The sequence below is a fragment of the Saccoglossus kowalevskii genome, chromosome 17 (assembly GCF_978046115.1).
Source record: "Saccoglossus kowalevskii chromosome 17, keSacKowa6.1, whole genome shotgun sequence".
Classification (NCBI taxonomy): Eukaryota; Metazoa; Hemichordata; class Enteropneusta; family Harrimaniidae; genus Saccoglossus; species Saccoglossus kowalevskii.
This window is the reverse complement of record NC_140657.1, coordinates 7643604-7661709: the sequence shown is the minus strand read 5'-3', so window position 1 is coordinate 7661709 and position 18106 is coordinate 7643604. Positions and strand designations below refer to the sequence as shown.

At 33.1% G+C, this 18106-nt stretch overlaps 1 protein-coding gene across 4 annotated transcripts in view; it reads right to left on the bottom strand.

The window, feature by feature from the left end:
• Positions 1–17459, bottom strand: part of LOC100366284 (SH2 domain-containing protein 3C-like) — a 31922-nt gene extending 14463 nt beyond the window's left edge. Inside the window, exons 1-3 of one of the 4 annotated variants that reach the window (XR_013420730.1) lie at positions 17339–17459; positions 17174–17247; positions 16420–16623 (exon numbers count right to left, since the gene is read on the bottom strand). The gene's annotated coding sequence lies outside the window, so the exon portion shown is untranslated. Of the gene's footprint in view, positions 1–4258; positions 4285–16419; positions 16624–17173; positions 17248–17338 lie in introns of those variants that run through there. The other 3 variants (XM_085492544.1, XM_085492545.1, XM_085492546.1) reach the window with 3 other exon arrangements.
• Between the last annotated feature and the right edge of the window lie 647 nt (positions 17460–18106).

Here is an 18106-nt window from a genome sequence, read left to right as displayed (position 1 = left end):
TACATACAACAGGAAGGTATACCCGTATTATTACATACATACAAATGCATGCCGGGTGGTCTGGACCCATGGAAAGCAATCTAAAATAACCAACATATGGTAACACAAACTGGATTTCTAGATTTCCAAAGATAACCCAGAGGCAGACATAGTTCTAAAAATAATGAATAAATTTGTTTCTATTCAGTGCACGTTACCTCATTATCACCCAATATCACTTGTTCTAGAGAGCTTATTGATACATGTGATAAGCCTCATAGACTAGCACACTGTATTATCCATATAAGGAAGTATGTAACCACAGAGCCCATGATGCCACTGTATCAGCTCAAACCAAATAAAGCGATGTAGCAATATTGATTTATGTACAGGCAGTGAGTTGTACCTATCTTGTATTCAGATTAATATCATTTTGTAATAATGCCATGAATTTGAATAACAATTAGCATAACAATCGACTATTTTGTGCAAGACTAAGAAAAAACTCATAATTTTTGAGAAAGTTGGTCATGACCTGCATGACTATGCTCATTTGTTTACTATGTATAATCATGAAGCTACTGTCCTATGACACTATGAAATAGTATTCTTTTGTGTGTTACAGTGACGTATTTTGAGAAACTAATATTTTTCAAAAATTGCTATTTTTAGCACAATTTCATAGAACAAGGTTAACCATGAATGCACTTCTTGGCACTTTTTAAAACCCATTTTGTTTTTAAATAATTCAAGACACAATATGGCCAACAGGTCGCCACTTTTTTTTATTTATTATGACCACAGCCAATTTTTGCTAAAATATTTTGAAAAGTTTTCTTCAAATCCTAATATGATGTCTATAATTTTGTGTTTGATTTTTTTGACTTAAAAATTTCAATGAAAATAAGTTTGATATTAGATACATGTATAGATACTTATTGTTTTTAATTGTCAAAAATTCATAAACAAACCAGACGGTGACTATGTCATCAATAATGATTCATATGTATTCTTGTAGAACCCTGTCTGGCACTATAAAAAGATTTAGGATTAGCAATAATCTGTGTCACTTATATGAAGTAATAAAGACATCACAGCTTTTATAAAATGTTTCATAAGATTGCATTTAACATTCAGCGTAAATGTCTATTTAAAACGAGACATCAGAGACTGACATGGATTTTAGCATACTGTCCGACTTTGATATGGTGATACATGCCGTGAACTGACGAAGATTAAATGGTGGAAAGATTAATATAATACCATGATTTAGAAATAGTGACATCTAAGGGACAGGCAATTTGAAATTGGGGTGGGGGAGAGGCTTTTTAATACTGTGTTTTGAGGAAACATCTATCCAATTTGACATACTGTGTAATCTTATAGTTAGTTAGAAATAATTATTACCTACTGACTCAGTATTTTGTCTTTGTCTGTGAAGGCTTACAGCAGATAATGTGATAAAGTAAGAGAAATATTTACACAATTGAAAATCTTTCAGTTTTAACCCTTTCAGCACCAGACTTTCTTGTCCAAATTTTTCTGCACTTTTTCCTCATACTCTTAAATTTTTCTGTAAATGAACCCTAATTTTGTAGTCAACAGACAAAATTTGAGCCAATTTTAAGTTTTTACTCAGACAATTTGGCTATTTTTGTCCCAATCTTCTGAAGGACAGTGCAGACTATAAACACGACTAGATTGTGAATTTGTGATGATGATGAAAAGAGGGAACTGGTGGTGAAAAGGTTTAATACAACTCTCACAATTATAACTATTTCCACAAAGGACAATAAATTAAGTTATAAATTATCCCACAATATTTGTTCCCAGGTTGACGTCAGCAGACACAAGTGATTACTGAGTTTTCCCCCCCCGAGATGCAGGTGAGGATTGATGCTACTCAAGCGATAATCACTTGTGTCTGTTGACGTCAAACTAGAGAAAATATTGTGGGATTATATATTAATCACATGTACATATTTCCACAGTACAAAATAGTGAAATGGCAGAGCATAACTATTACTGAAATAACACAAAATTCAAATATATTATTGTACATGCATAGTATGGTAACATTGTTGATATCACAACGTTCAATTTTCATGCAAACACTATGTCAGAGTGATTCTTCTCATTCATGCAATATTTGCTCTAATTCTCCAGAATTCAGTGTACAATGAAAAAATTTGTGTCAGTATGTGAAAATATCTGATCTGTCCTATTATGTCACACTGTGGAGATATGCAGGTTATGCATGATAACACCCAAAACAAAAATCATCATATACTGATAAATTATTCACATGGTGTTCATCACAGAGTGCAAAAGACACAGGTGCAGAGGTTTACAAGGAATTGTATAACATACATGTACATATGGTTACATTGGTCAGATACGGCAGCAAAATACAAAATAAGGCCATGCAAAAGTAACTTTGGAGTAGAATTTGCCAGAAGCACTTATTAACACATAACCATACTAAGTTACACATATACAAAATCCCTGAAACCCAAATTAAATATGATATCGAATATATATGCAGATAGTAAAAACAAAATTGCAAGACATGGTTTTCACTGCTAAAATACAAGAGCATGTTAATGGCAAATTAGCATATTATGCTCGGTTATTATCTTCCAACAAATATGCTAATTTTACCATAGATGTCTCACATTTGCTACAAATATGCTAATTTTACCATAGATGTCTCACATTTGCTACAAATATGCTAATTTTACCATAGATGTCTCACATTTGCTACAAATATGCTAATTTTACCATAGATGTCTCACATTTGCTACAAATATGCTAATTTTACCATAGATGTCTCACATTTGCTACAAATATGCTAATTTTACCATAGATGTCTCACATTTGCTACAAATATGCTAATTTTACCATAGATGTCTCAAATTTGCTACAAATATGCTAATTTTACCATAGATATCTCACATTTGCTACAAATATGCTAATTTTACCATAGATGTCTCACATTTGCTACAAATATGCTAATTTTACCATAGATGTCTCACATTTGCTACAAATATGATAATTTTACCATAGATGTCTCACATTTGCTACAAATATATACCCTTGATTGCAGTTTCTAACCTTTGATTAGGGTTATCCAAATACAGTATTTACTCTGGTTTATGTTTGGAAATATTTGGATTGTAAATCCCATGGGAATGGCTTACACTTGTAAATATCTAATAAAGTGATTAATCAACAGTTGGTGTATACACAATATACTATATGTAGTATCCAGTGTTATCAAGAATTAAATACTGGGGTGAAATTGTTCTATCACTTTAGAAAGTATAAGACAATTACCCATTCATGTGGAACTACAGACATATGTGAAGTATTTTGTTCCCCTCATAGTGGAGACAGTATACTCAAATGTTTATTATATTTGAATTTTTTGAATAGTCACTTGTATTTTCTTACATTTGTGTGAGACAATTTGTCTCATGAGAGAAAAAAAAAACCTGGGACAAAAAATTAAACCATAAGATAAATGTTTCATGTCTCATGTCTGGCGAGAACACTGATGCACTGACACTGATTAACTTTTGCCAGGAGATGTACATGCTAGATACGATCACCTCAAGACACTGAAAGTTCACAATCTTTGACTGAAACATTGTTCTGACTGATACATGTACAATTCATATAAAACTCTGAGGGAGTAAAAATGCCCAGTCAAATAGAAAAAAAAAAATATAATTTAAAAAAAAAATTGTATACCATTGCTGCATGAATGGATGCATCAAGAATAATAATTTATTAAAAAAAAATTTGTGAATATCGATCAATTTTCCCTACGCTACAAATAAATTCTCAGATTACAACTGTCTCTGCATCCACTTTGAAGGGTTTATCGTCATGGAAACAGTATTGCTCGCATTTAAAGTGGGAATTAATTGATTCCTGTCTGGTGGAGAAAAAACAACTGTGACTGATAGGAAGAGATTGTTTTCTCATGTGATGATTTTCTTTATTAGTTTTGCAAGGTTCATTAAAACCCTTATGATGAGGAAAGCATAGAAAATAGAGCTCCTTCTAAAATCCTTGAGCTATGCAGAATACTACACAAACTGCTTTTGTTCAGCAAGAGACAACTTTCATGGGTCAGAAAAAGTCACAAAATTTTGTGAAAGGTTTGAAAGGAAGCCTCAGTGATTTTTAGTTCCTGTAAACGTGATTAAATTATCAAACAGCAAATATTTCCAGTCCTGTATTATATCACATCATAGTGAGAAATTTAACTTACTATGGATTTTTGAGTGATCAACACCATTTGGCCTTCACACTGAGGTAGCTGTAAAAAGCCCAGATACATGTCAATTGACTGGTAAATAACTTGTGTTCAGCGGGTTGCATCAATAGATATATAACCTTTGACGCATACAGACTGGAATCTGACAGGGCTTACATCTCCTCACAGTAAGAATTCATGTAAAGGCAGACTACTGACCACACTTGTCAGCGATCTATCCACTTACATTGCATGCATGTGCCACTTTACAGAGAAAAAAAAAGAAGGAATGTACACCAAATTGGGGGACGGGGTGTGTGTCTGCGATTTTAACATTTTTGGTCTAACCTTTTCACAACCAGACCCTTCTTTTCATCACAAAATAGTCCTGTTTATAGCCTGCATTTTTCTTCAGAAGATAAAAAAAAATAGACAAATTGTTTGTGAAATTGACTCAAATTTTGTCTGTTGGTTCCAAAATTGAGTTAAATTCCAGAGATATTGTAGAATATAAAAAACAAGCCATGCATGGCACAGTCCCAGTTAGTTATCAAATTTAAGATATATAGTTTTGTTTATAGTAATATAGCTGGAATATAACCATGTCAGGATTTTTTTAACATTAAAATGATTGACATTTGTATCTGATCGTCAAACAAGTACTTGTCCATATTGAGAGAAATTGCTCTGGAACAGCATTCAAAATCAGCCATTTTGAATACATGTATATATATAACACGATGTACATGTATAACGAATATATAAAATTTGAATATAATCAGTCAAAGCATTTAAGAGATACGGCTCTAGAAGCCCAATCACTAAAACAAAAAGGCCGCCAGTCAGCCATTTTGAATCCAATCTGAAAAATAAAATGACGAGCATCAGGAACCCGTAATGTCCAATGTATGTAGCACAAAAATTACCACCATTCCGCCATTTTGAATAGGATAGTCAAACCAATATATCTGTCTATCTATGACATGATGTATAATGAATATTTAAAATTTGAACATAATCAGTGAAAGCAAGTCAGAGATATGGCACAAGAACCACATTCATTAATACAAAATGATCGCCAGTCGGCCATTTTGAATCTTATCTGAAAAACAAAATTATTTGCATGAAGGTCCCATAATGTCTAATGTATATACCGAGTTTGAACAAAATCCATCTGTAAACAGCCGAGAAATGCTTGATTTTTAATATTTTTTAGCACAAAAATGGCCGCCATTCGGCCATCTTGAATCAGATCGTATAACAAAATGAGGTGCATCAAGGTCCTATAATGTCTAATGCATATAGCAAGTTTGAACAAAATCCATTTGTAAACAGCCGAGAAATGCTTGATTTTTATGATTTCTAGCACAAAAATGGCCGCCATTCGGCCATCTTGAATCAGATCATGAAACAAATTGACGTGCATATGTATAATATCATGTATGATGTATGTGTGAAGTTTGATTGTGATTGGTCCAGGCATTTCTAAGATACAGGTCCGGACGCACGCACAGACGCACACACGCACGCACGGACACACAGAGGTCAAAACATAAGTCCCCGTTTTCAGACTAAAAAGCTTGTATACACAAGAAAGCAACAACACTATCTAGGAAACAAAACCATTTTTTTTAACATTATAAAAAAAAATGTATAGTAAAAACTACAAAAGTGGTCTCTACACAAAACAATTTATTCTATAAAGAAGTCAGTGATAACAACACCTATGTGATTTAGTTAGGTGTATTTAAATTATTTACCTAAGGTCATTGGCAGGCAGTCATCCCTAATAAATATTTGCTAAAATATCAAATAACCAATGTTTATTCACTTTTCATTATTTTTACCCAACAGGAAATATTTTTTTTTGGAAAAACTGTCCAAAATGCAAAAACGAACATTTTTGGATCAATATTTATAAAAATCCATGTTAAGGCATTATTTCACAAAGAATATTTGTCAAAAGCTCCTCAATACATGTATATATGACAACTATAAATACCCATTATATTACAAATCTTTGTAATGTGTGGTCTTTTCACAATACATGTATAATCAAATGAAACATTTTGCTTCAAAATTTGCCATTTTAGTCTTTGGTGTCTACCTATGTTTTGTGCGAAAAGTAATGGGTAACCATATATTTTTATGTGGGTTTTGTGAACAGCACAAACTGAAAACCATAGTGTAAAATTCAAGGAAATCTGGCGATCAATTTTAATGGCAGTCAAATAGCTTAGTGCACCTGTATATGTGATATTTGCTTTATTCTCTGGAGTGGAGAGCTATGTCACAGAACATTTCCATGTTTCTAAGACTGGCACCACTGTTCTATGCGCTCTGTAACAGTGAAAACATCTAGTCGAGACAACAATTAACACAAACTCAATTACGAAACAATTCTGAGCAACCAAATTTTTATCTGATGCATGCTTAGGGTTAATGTTACAATTTTCTGATAGTTTTCTGCATTTGTTTTCACCACTGATGGTTGCCAGGTATTGAGAATCCCTGGAGGTTGTTAAGAATTACAGAAACACCATGGATAAACGGTTATCACACTGAACTGGCAATCACAAGGTTATGAGTTTGTACCCTGGCTATACCATGGTGTTGTACTTTGGCAAAATGATTTACTCCTAGTGTCTCTCTCAATATAGGAATAAATGTAACCTGGTACACGAATGGAATTGTTGGCACCTAATCCATGTGCACCTGTAAGTAAAGTTGAGTTGAAAGTGTATGCACCCTGGGGAGTTAAGATCACTAATAATTTTGAAACAGTATAAGCAAATAGATTAAGATAATAATGTGCACTATTGAGGATTTTGGCGTTATATTAATATGGTGTTATTATAATTATTATCTTGAATAGAAATGTATATTTGTTTTATTGCATTCTCTATGGACTGGATATGGCTTTGGCATCCAGTTGTCGTATGGCAGAAACACGCAAGCTTGCATGGGTGTGTTAGCCACACGACTGACAAATGCAAAAGCTGCACCTAGTCAATAAGGGTTTTATATTAATACATGTAAGGTACATAGGGTCTTTTAAAAAGAAATGTCATCGTTTCAAACTACTAACGATTCATTTATCTTGGTTATTAATCCCTTGAATGTGGTTAGATTATCTTCCTGTGTTTGGCGGATAGTTGTGATAATGAGATTAATATTTATAAAGGTAAGTCTCAAAACATATTAGCCAAATCTGCATTGTCAAGATCAATTAGAATCTAATCTCCGGCAATACAATGTACAAGTAACTAGTGTACGAGTAAATTTATAAAAGGAACAAGTTTGTCCAAATATCGTCAAATAGTGCTGGGCGTGATACGGAAAATTATTACATGGCTTACTCATCGGGTTACACAAGGATGGACAATACAAGGTATATGATAAGTACATCTAGAACATGTGCTTCTGCAAATGAGTTGGGTCTACAGTAAAAATTGTATTTTAAATGATCTGAACAAGTATGAAATAAAGAATGGACCAATAATGCTGTTAATTAGTAGATGTAATAATTGGTTGGGATTTTGACTTTTTTTTTATTACTTTTTGTTTCAGAAACTTATATACTGGGAATTCCTACTTGTAAATCAAAAGGAGTGGATGTAATAAAGATAACATACTGGTCTAGTACTGGTGGTGGTACACACCTACCAGAATAAATAAAGGCATGTTTTTACCCACATTAGCCAATAGAAAACTGACTGCTACTAGGCATTACTCATTTCACACCAGCAGAGTATTGGTGACATACATAGAAGGGATAACTTTCAACACTAGCTGGAATGTTTAATAATATAACATGACATTTTTTAATAGACCAACTCAGAGGGTAGCCATAACTTAACACTAAAACAATTTAACTTAAGATGTACATTAGGGCTTGCATATTAGTACATGTACACCCACCTACAAGGATTGACACTAAGGGTAGTTCTATATGTACAACTCAGGAGAGAAAAGAAAAATTGCCATGCCGACAACTGAATTGTAATTAACTCACTTGCCACACATTGTAACAAACTGTATAGTAACTATATATGCAATATACAATGTACATTTTGGATAAAATGTACAAATTTAAAGCAAAGCCCTGCCCGCTTTTCAGGATCTAAGCTTAACCTTTTTTTGAAATATACAATTTGACATTTGAAAAAATAAATTAAATTTTCTTTTTTTACAAAAATAAAGTGATAATCCACAAGACTATTTTGTGGACTTATAAAAAGTATACAAACTTACTTAAAAGACAAAATAAGGTCTGTTCATAATATTTACATGTATGAGCGAAATTGTTGTAACCTTAATTGCATACACTTCGTGCATCACTGATTCATGTAGTTTAGTTTACTTTGAAATGAGTCTTGCTCAACTCCTTGAAGGCCAGGCAAGTTTTTTTTTCAGGATCACTCGACATACACATACATGTATACTAGTAAGGCTGAGAAAAAAAATATTTCTGTTTCTCGTTTCCACACGCATCATTTTGAACTATGCGCCTCAGACAGTTTTTTCCTTCTAAAGAATTCTAAAATGCCCTTGTACTCGCACTGTCTCAAATTTCTTCCATTTCAGCTCAGTATTCAAAAAAAAAAAAAGTTTTTAAATTTCCATGAAACAAGAAACAGAATTTTTTTTCCTGGCCTTACAAAACAAGACATCATAAACTTTCTAACAAGTATGAAGAACTTTAAAGGGCAACAAATCAACTTTTCCCCCGTCAAAAACTGTTAATTTTGCACCAAATGAATAAAAATTTACAATTGGCTGCCGGTCAAAATTAATCCAAACTTTTAAGAAATGTTTATTAGCACGGGATAGAAACCCAGCGGATAATAAAAACACAGATGCGAAGCTGATATAGTTGACTTCAGCTTTCAAAGATCTGATAGGTTACAAAAGAATGTGAAAGACTGATTGAATAGTGTGAACAACATAAACAACGACATCCCATGAGTCCATGGGGCAATTCCAGGGATTGACAACTACCTCTTTTTTATAATATATTATTTAAACGCATGTGAAATGTAAAATGAAATAATAAAGTTTTACGGACTGTAAACTGATTAAAACCATACAAGATAATTTTGTATGAGTTTCACAAGACAAGAACAATCACAGTACAGTAGCAGAGAGCATTTAAAGATAGAATGTTCCCAATTTATCAGATTGTGAGAATTTTTAACAGTCCACAAAAATTCGACACTGTGCCATTTAGATATATTTGCAGACTGGAGTACATTCAAGATACCGTGATATGGAATACTTTCGGCAACCTTCATGTGAGATTAAATAATTGTGCTACATTCTTATCACCTTGAACTGATACAGGCTGAAAGCAGTTAAGATATACCAAGAATTCCCCAAGTATTAACGGAAAACATTTCTCAAAATGGCTTTCCTATCAGTGTTTCAGAAAGTTATCAATTGACATAGCATATCACTGGTAATGCTTTACCATCCATATTCTAATCATTCCAAACTATGAAAAGTTTTTGAGAAAAAAACAAAAAAACATTAACTTATTACACACAGACAAAATTGTGAAAACAAGTTTACCCATGAGATGATATACAATACCAAAAAAGTATGTACATACCACTGAAGATAAGGATGGAGTCTCATAGCAAAGTCAACCATGCAGCAATATAGACCACACAAAGTTACAATATTATACCTACTGGAGTAGATAAAATGAATCAATATTGGGATTTACAGAGGAAGTTGGGTAACTCCTAAATTCAGAGAATATTGGCTCATCATCTGGGTGTTGCAGGAAATTCAATTGCGATGACTCAATATATAAGTTCCGGTAATTTACTCTTTACTCGTGTCAATAAGTCAAAGGTGGTTTGTCATTGGAGAAAAGAATAACAAACACTCAGACTAGGACAGCATGGCTGATCATGTGACTTTGCATCAGATTTTATAAATTTATGGAAATAATGACGATAATAAAGATATACCATTGTTGTTTGTATAGACTGGAAGGCTGCCAATATAAGTTGTGTTTACACTAAACAATACCTTGCCAAGTGACCTCTGATGACCCCACACAGTCAGACTGGGTTTCATTATAATGGACATGTACTCAAGCAGTTGGTGGTATATTACTTTACTTTAAAAGTTAGTAAAATAATCATGTCACTGGAGCACAAAATATACTCGAACCAACAAGGATGTCGACACTTCAATTCAGAAGTAGGTCTGGCCTCTTGGATGGCAACTTTTTGCTGGTTATGAAAAATATACAATTTTAGATTTAAGCTAAAAATTAATTAATTTATAAATAAAGAATAAGAAAACTGTGTAGATTACAACAAAAATGTGGAGTTCAGGGCACTGTAAACTACCAGGTACATGTATGTGGGAAAAAGAAATAATAACAAAATCAGATAGTTGGCTAGTTTTAGAATATGGCTTATTTTTTTGTCTTCACTGAGTTTTCTACTCCCTATCCCCTATCGTGGTTAATGTACATATAGATACAAATTACAGAGAATTGGCCAGACTTGGAACTATCATGTGACACTACTCGTAGTGAAATCGGCCTTTATTGAACAGAAAACGATTAGTGATCAGCCTTTTCATCGCCAGTTCCCTCTTTTCATTGCAAATTCAAAATATAGTCCTGTTTATGTCTGCAATTCCTTCAGAAGATTGAGACAAAATAACCAAATGTTTTGAGTAAAAACTGAAAATTTACTCAAATTTTGTCTGTTGGCTCCCAAATCAGGATTCATTTCCAGAAATATTGAAGAATATACAAAAAAAAGTGCAGACAAATTTGGGCGAGAAAATCTGTTGGTAACCAGGCTAATCATGAACAAAAAAACTGTTAAAGTAGATTATTGTCAACCTAATTTGATTGAAATTGATTATGACTGTAAAAGAAAAATCATATTAAAGAGTAAATTATTAATGATGTAAATATTAGCATCAAATATCACAACTACGTGTGTGGTATAAAAAATGGTTGGCATACATTACATAACTTGGTATAGCGGGTAATACAACACTAATATGGAGAATATACCGTAAAGTATATGCACCAAACAGGTATAACAATCATATTGAAAAGATTTCATAATAAAAAAAGACAGTTAATTATATACCGTAACTCATTTTAATAAAAAAATGAAAATACTGTCTGATAAGTTACATTTGCTGTATCCTATTGCCTAATTTATTTCCTTTCATATAATTAGTACTGTAGTTATCACAACTAATATTTATTAACTAATAGAAGCATTGTATTTCTGAAGATGCAATTATGCAGTTATTATTATTATTATTATATTATTATTATATTATTATTATATTATTATATTGAAGAACAATTGTATCATACCGTGGTACAACAGCAGAAGCAGGCATATTCACAACATTCAGCTTTTGAAAAAATAAAACAAAATATGTTTTCATATTTTCTCCACATTCATCTTCAGCATAAGCTACATGCAATAGTTAGTGTTTGTCATGATCAAGATCTAACTAATAACAGAAGTTGTATAACCAGTGCTATTCAACATGTGAAACAGATCAAACAGGGGCAAACAAGACCAGATGATAATGGCAATTTAATGTAACTGAGCTATGTATACATTACTGTGACTTGTCAATGATATGTTGTGAATCAGGTTTATTGCCCAAATACCCTTGTTAAATTACTGTCACTATATTTGTTTACTTATTTGTTTGTTTGTCCGATAAATGACCACATTACGCAATGTTTAGTGATGTCATTTAGAGTGATGTACAGTAAACAGAATGCCACATATATTTTTGGGAAAATCACCAGAGAGGCAACATTTTTTTAAAACTCTCATTTCACAATAAAAATCACATTACCTGTTTCTGGCTTTAACCATTTCACCATTAATTCCCTCTTTTCATCACAAATTCACAAAATAGTCCTGTGTACATTCCTTCAGAAGACTGGGACAAAAATAGCCAAAGTTTTTGCATAAAAACTGAAAAATAACTCAAATTTTGTATGTTGGCTCCAAAACACATGTTTAATTCCAGAAATATTGAAGAATATAAGAAAAAAGTGCAGAAAAATTTGAACAAAGTCTGGTGGGGAATAGGTTAACACATTCAACATTGTTCGTTTTTTTCGGCTGATTGTGTAATCTACTGTTACCTTGAATCATTAATAGGCTGAGTGAATGAATTGGTTAATTAAGCAATTACATTGTGTACCTATCAGCTTCTTTCCACATAGCAAAAGTGTAAATAACCATACTGAAAGTGTTACTGTATAACGGTAAAGACTGTTTATTTTAGGAATTCATAGTCGTCAAGCGTGCATGAATCACGCATATTGTAAGAAATGCAAATATCGGAAATACAATGCACACACTATAAATCCAAATTGCTTTCCTGTAGCTGGAAAATGTCATAAAATTATGGAAACTAGAGTGCAATATAGCTATAGAGGAAACAGACATGTGCGTAGTTCCCATCTTTGTGTGTATACATTACATTATGAATTATGACTGACATAACATGAACAAAACCTAATCAAATACATTAACAGATAAAAGATCATTGACATCAGACATTTATCCGTTCTCTGGTAAGTGTAGGAGTGTTATTGAATATATAGATCAATAGTTTGCAGACAAAATAATTCTCTAAGTTTTGTCCATAATCTGAGAATAATTGATTATTTAAATCGATATTACAAAGAATCCAATCTTTGCAATATTTTATTCTTCTACAACCTTTTTTTTAAAGTTTGAACACCAAATGGACAAAAATACCTTTTGGATATACAGATCTTGATGAACATTTTTGAGAAAAATAAATACGAGTGCAGAGCTTTTAGCAAGAAACAGCTAAATCTTGGGAATAATGAAATTGAAATCATTAAGTGTCAACTATTTAAAATTCTGGGGGTTGACTTGAAGAGTAAAACCAGCACAATTTTTTTTTAAAGATGACTTATTTTATTTTTTTTATTTTTTAAAGTCCCAGCATTTTCTTTTTCTGCCACACTTTGCATGCATTTTTTTTTCTATCTCTGTGTCTAGCTTTTTTTTTTAAAACAAAACTTCCAGCCACCCCACTGATTTCAAATGTTCAACCGCTTATCAAATTATCAGGCAATATCAGGTGCAATATGTGATATACAGTATGCACATAACACTGAGTGTTCATCTTGCAAGCAAAAAGGAGATTATACTATACCTTATATGAAAAAAAAGTCTTTAGTTATGTTATTTTTTGCTCGTCTGGCCCAAAAGAAAACCTATTCGATTTCATTCGGCTTTCGATACGGGCCTTTTTACTGGTGCGGATTTATACGGAGGATTCTAAATGACGCAAACGCGTCAACATCTCTCACAAAATAGACCGGTACCGCATGACAGGGATCTACAGACAAACTAATGTCACCAAATATATCCACAAATTACGTTTTAATGAAACAGCAAATGAACATAAGTTTATTACAATATTTTAACGGTAATAAATACGAACTCATTATAAACTTTCTTTCTTATGAATAGACACTACAGTCCAGCTAAGTTGGTCATTTACTGACCGTCCGACAACGGACGATTTCTTGGAGCTGATGTTGTAGCCACAGGTAAAGACGGGTAAAGACACATTAATTTCACAGTTGTTAAAACCTTAGTCGGTGAACGAGAAACAATTGCTTGACAAGAAGCAGTTTGGTTTACAGTTCCAGATTCTGGCGTAACCAAGAATATCTGAAATGCGCCGACGATCTTCCGTTGAGAGACAGTATCGTCAGACAGTCAGCTGGCATCAATGTCGCTGGGTGTATCCCGCGACACCGATGCCAGCTGAATGTAAGTATCATAGTGCTGTAAACTTGACACGTTTTTGTGACCAGTTATATTTATGATTGGTTGTGGTGGAATGCCGGCTTTCGTCAAGGTAATAATGAGTCCAACTTGTGTTTTCGGTATATTTTCCATCCACAGAATAATATCGTCAGCCATTATCGAAGCACAGACACAAATTACGCGCATTGTTTATAAACAGAAAGTAGTTCCAGGAAATATAGACGCGTTTACCAAATATGGTAAACGGGGCCCGGGCGTGATATGGAGAATAATTGCACGGCTTGCGCATCGGGATTCCCATAGCGTTACGAAGCCGGGCAATACGAGGTATATGATAAAGCTTATCTGTTCATCAATAGTACATTTTTTTTTAGTACAGTTTCAATTTTGAACCAAACTTGTTGAATTCGTATTCTCGGCATCCTGGTTTACAAAAAAAAATTATTTTTATTCTCACACTCTGCAAAAAAAGCACTGCAAATTATGTGTCTATTGTGTCACCATTATTTTTAAAACAGTACAACAAACAGACTTGAATGGCAATAATCAGACCCCTTGTTATGACATCCACACTATGCACACTCAGTATCATAGCAACCAGGGAACTGAAAACTTGTCTATAACAACCAACTCTTCATTTAACTTAAATTCATGAATAAATAAAATGTTTGAGTGATACTGATGACAAACTGCTGACGATTACATGCAGGTACACGTACATTATCATACCTAACTCATACTTAATGTTACTATTCATTCAGATATGTGAAAAGCATACAAGACATACAAACAGACACTCAAAACAGGTGTGCTTGCATTTCAAGTCGAGTCCAGTCTAAAATAACTGTACAAGTGATTAACGCTGTAAACCCTACCCATTATGACATCAACATGGAATGCACACAAAGGTTAATTAACAGTGTGATAATTAAACATAGCAGGTGTATAGACACTTTCACCAAGGATGAATTCCACATGAAGTCAGTGTTAATGCACATGAGTCTATAAAGCCCTGCAGGTTGTATAGACACCACAGGTTACAAGGGCCTCACTTAAGGGTTATTTAATTGAAATGTCACAGGCCTTACAATATGCACCTGGCTGTCAGCAGAAAAGTTCCAAATGGAAGCTGGTTACCAGGATTGCTTGCTATGCTGTATGAACAGTCAATTACCTATCGGCAGTCATACAACTTTGCAAAATTTACGTTTGCCAGATGATTTTTGCATTGATTTTTTGCCTAATATGTACCAACTCCAAAGGTCACACATCCCAATACTTGGGTACAGTTGTTCCTTTATTATAATAATTAACCCACAACTTCCATTTTTGAAAAAGTGTTTCTAAACTTTACTGGCAACTATTAATATTTGGGGAAATATATATATATATACATGTATGACATCTTCTGTTTAATAAAAATTACCATGATTTGTCACCTTGGGGGATCTTGCATAAGACCTACTTCTCTGCTAGTTTACCCCTATAGGCACATACTCTGTATAAATTATTTAAACTTTTTTTACTTTGATGACAGCTGTATTGGCTATATGTTTAAATAAATAATGTTCAGCATACGATGTTTAACTATAAACTTTCATTTAAATTGTACTCAGACTAGATTTATTAGCATCTGTAGTCCAGTATACGCAACATGATATAGCAGATACATGTATGTAGGATGCAAAGAGGGACAGATACTAATTATATGTACTGATTTTTTTTAATCAGTTTTATTTTTAGGAAGTTAGTCTAAAAAACAGTGCATTTACCATATTTAGCACTATGAAAATGTGTGAATGGCAGAAGTACACCAGAGTTTTTAAACCTGACAAATACACCATTCAGAATTGGTAAATGTTTTTTTGCTTTTTTCTATTTCAAGTATTACATGTAGACAAATAATTCACACAATCTTCCAACATGATTCCCATTTATCACATACTAGTATTCACCTTGCCAAAAACGCACTATTTTCTCAGTTTTCCAGGAATACACAACTACAAATATGTTATGTACATATATGTGTTGAACAGTTTGATATAGCCCATTTTAGGCCTTTTTACATTGGAGAATGTCTACTGAAAGGTTTTATGAGATCCTCTCACCCCTAAAATGAAAAATATTTTCATATATAAACATTTGTGAATGAATTCACACTTAATTATTTACTGACATATTTTGTTGAGATGTATGCTAACTGAGATGAAGGTCTGGCTGGAACAATAAACAGATTACAATCTTGTCTGGGTAAAACCTGTTATTACATTCTAAATGTCATGTGATCAAAATAAATCAATGTATATTCCAGACATAATCAGATAAAAATAAAAACAGTTTCACCACTATCATTTATCATATTTTAATAATTCGAGAAAACAAAACTTCGTGAAAGTCACATTTAAATATTCACTGCTACACATATTCACAATTACTATCAAAGTCTCTCACGAAAATGTGATTTACCGATATACCATACTTGGGTACCATAACGACGACAAAACAACAGTGTACAAAATGTAATCTCTTGAAAAATTATTTCCATGTATACTGCAGTGAAAAAAATTCAGAATTAAGTTAAAAACTGGAATTTTATTTACTGAAGTTTATTTACTAAAATTGCAACATAACTTTCTCTTATTTGTCTGTATTTTTTTATAATGGTTTGTAAATTTTTAGAACTAAAATAATATACAGGATTTGAATTGAAATTGTTATGACTCACACACAACAGAATATAGCGATATTTTGGGAAAGATTAGTCTAAACAATAGCTGTATTAATTTACATTTTGTAATATAAGCAGTGATAAAATTGCAATGAAATCAAAACTACTCTAGGGGAAAAGCTTAATCAGATGTTTTCCGACAGTAGTTAGTAGCAATATCAGATTTTGGAAAGTACGCAGACGTCGGACTATTCACAGTACAACAGTAAACACTCAGACAAATGCACTGTCTGTAATATGTCTAACCATTGTCAGAACGTCAATAACACCGGCACCACTGGAATTTAGGCACAACATAGCATCGAACGTTACTGAGGAAACGGCTCAGTGTTGACTGATAGGGGTAGTAAAGCAGCTCTGTATGCCACATACCTGTTTATAAGTAGATACCTCGCTTGTCCGCCTGACTCCGGCCGACTGCAGTATGGCTCCCCGTGCTGCCAACGCTGCGGAGAAAACGGGAGCGTAACATGCGTGCCTCTATGCTAAACGTGATAAAACCGACCGAGAGATTGTCACTTTACGTAGTTTACTTACCGAATTGTCTCTCTTAGTTTATTCGTCCATCACTCCAAATTATTTTCCACGAGAACAATCAAGAGACAACAGTAAAGGCGTATGTCCAGCATTTACCGGAAGGGTACGTCGCTAAATAGCAGTATCATAGGGAGTTTACAATGCACGCCCTCTTCGATGACCGTATAAGCTTTGTTTTTTCGATTATGATATCAAGTAAAAATGATGTTTTTCTCGAAATTGTTTTAAATGAAAATGTCCTTTACTAGTAGTGTTAGTCATTAATCATTATTAATTCTTAAAATTTTCCGCTTTCAGTTCATTAGAAACAAATAATTATATTACATCGACAGCTTGTATCCAAACGAAAGATAAATAATATCCGAATTTGAGGGCACACTTTAAGCCGCCAATCTTAAAGGGGAACCGCTCAATCCCTTGGATTGCACCAAAGAATCATGGGACACTATTGTTTATGTTGTTTACAATGTTAATCTATCTTGTGTTATCCATTGTTATTTTAATCCAGAGAGTAAATTTGTTGTGAGATTAGGCTTAACTGGAAGGTGCCCCTTTAAGTAAAAAAACGTACGTACGTACGTATACTACCAGCAAAGGTCAACACCAAAAATATAATTCACTTGAAAAACAAACTTTACAAGTATACTACTACTAAACATAAGTTAATCAATTTTTTTTATTTAATTTGTATTTTGTTGTTAGGATGTCGACGTAAATATTGTTCTATTGTCATTTCAACATGGAATGAAGTTTAAAGCGGAGGGGTCG